Here is a 2515-nt window from a genome sequence, read left to right on the forward strand (position 1 = left end):
TAGTTTTGCTTGTTTCTCCCTTGAGTAGGCTTTCGTGACTCTTTTTCTTTTCTTTGCACCTGGTCTATACAATGTTCTACCCTTTCCACACCTCTAGCCCATATTCTTTCCCTCTCAATCATATTTCGCTCCCTCTTTTCCTCCCTCCTTTCCTGTGTCCTTCTCCTTTTACTACTAATTATTAGTACCCCTAGCTCTAAAAAGAATCCGAGCTGCATTTTTTTCATGTAGTACTCTACTACCAACATCTCTGAATGTGTTCAGGGACACATGAAGTTAAGTACACATGTGACTCTTGCCGGATTGTTGTATCTGTTACTGTCATCAGCTTCCCCCCTGAACAGAAGAAGGGAACATTGCTATGAGTAGAGATAGCTCATTAGGAAAACTCACATAAAATAAAATAAAAAGAGTGGGAAAAGGGAGAAGTAAAAGTTGAAGGGCAACTATCTCCACACCTTGTAAAACAAGAAGGAAACACAAAAGCATGAGGAAAGTGCACAACCCTTCCACAAGCACATGACTTCTTACAGTAGAAGCCAAAACGAATGAGGTAGCTGGAATGCCAGAGAAGTATTTCAGAGTCCTGCCTTTAAAAGGAATTACTTAGAGGAGTCAAATAAGCAGATGAATGAAATAAGAAAAACCAACTTGGGACCTAGACAAGAAAGTTAGTCAAGAAGATAAAATGTAACTACAGGAGGAGAAGGTCAAACACATAGAGAAAAAATTCCATCAAGAAATTGAGACTGAAAAAGAACCACACAGAAGTTTTAGAAATGAGAGTCAATCACTCAAATAAAAAATATAAAGTCAAAAGCATCACCAGAGACAAATCCTGGGGACTGGCTTTGGGTTGTTACAACACAGCTCTCTCATTGCCAGAATTCAGCTCGTTTTCTCCTTGTTGTTTTCCATTTGCTGTGGCAGATTGTGATATCCAGTCTCTGTTCTATCATCCTTTGCCTGCCATGATAGAACTTTGCCTTGAGACTGTAAGTCAAAATAAAGTATTCCTTCCATCAGGTGCTTTTGGTTGGGTGTTTTTATCCCCAGTAATGTGAAGGCAACTGCAACACCCTCCAACAGATAAAGAAAAACAGGATTTGGCAGGAGAAATGGCTCAGCAGTTGAGGTGCTTGCCTACAAAGCCTAAGGACTTGGCTTTGATTCCTCAGTACCTATGTAACTCTGGACAAGTTGGTGCACCCATTTGTAGTTCATTTGCAGTGGCTCTTGTGTGTCCATTCTCTCTCTGTCTCTTAAATACATGAATAAAAAATTTTTTAAAAGAATACAGATTTTTTTTCTTATATATGTGTACAAAGTATTTGTGGTATGGTCTGTGTGGTATATATATATGTGTGCAGGGGCATGTGCCTCTTGGATGTACATGTGGAGGCCGGAGGGAATGTTGGATGTCCCTCCTCCATTGCTCATCTGCTTCTTCCCTTGAGACTGGGTACTGCTGCTGGAGCTTGCTGTTTTCACGAGCCACTATACTCCCTAGTCTCTGCTCCCAGAAGACTGGGGTTACAGGAAGGTGTAGCCCCTCAATAATGTCCTTTGAGCCATCACTCTAGCCCCTGCACAATACAGGGAGACATCTCTCTAGTTCTGGGATAATAAGAATGGACAGTGAGTCATTGAACAACTAAAGAAGGAAATGCAAGGATTCATCGAATGAAATGAAGATGCCAGCTCAACTGACCAGACCTCTGGGATACAGTTAAGGCAGTTCTAAGTGGAAAGGTTACAGGTGAATATACTTGCATCAATTCCACCCGTTTTCCCGAAATTTTCATTATTTCATTTTGTTTCTTACCACTGGGTAGAGTTCCATTGCTGAACTTTGAAATTGCTAGAGGGAAACACAATGAGGGGCTGGAGAGATGGCTTAGTGGTTAAGGCACTTGCCTGTGATACCAAAGGACAGAGGTTTGGTTTGTCAGATGACAAGGTAGTGCATACATTTGGAGCTTGTTTGGAGTGGCTAGAGGCCCTGGTGTGCCCATTCTCACCTTCTCTGTCTCTGTATCATTTTCTGCCTCTTTTTCTTTCTCAAATAAATAAATAAATAAATAAATAAATAAATAAATAAATAATTTATAAAAATATAATCAAATACTTCAAGATGTGATATAGCCAAGAACTTTCTAAAAAGGACTTTAATAGCATAAGAAATAACTTCAAGAATTGACAAATAAGGGCTGGAGAGGTGGACCAGCCATTTATGTGCTTGTCTTAAAAGCTTAATGACCTAGGTTTGAAGGTTTGATTCCTCAGTAACTCACATGAAATCAGATGCACAAAGCACCACATGTATATGAGGTTCATTTGCAGCAGTTGTAGGCCCTGGTGCTTCCATTCTATCTCTCTCTATCTTTCTCTCTGCTTACAAATAAAGAAAGAAAGAAAGAACTGACAAGACTACATGAAATTAAAAGCTTTTATGCTGGAAGAAAAACTATCAGCAGTAAAAAGATTAAATGGCTCAGAGAGGAGGTTCATATTT

This window comes from Jaculus jaculus, chromosome 7 (genome assembly GCF_020740685.1).
Source record: "Jaculus jaculus isolate mJacJac1 chromosome 7, mJacJac1.mat.Y.cur, whole genome shotgun sequence".
NCBI classification, from domain to species: Eukaryota; Metazoa; Chordata; class Mammalia; order Rodentia; family Dipodidae; genus Jaculus; species Jaculus jaculus.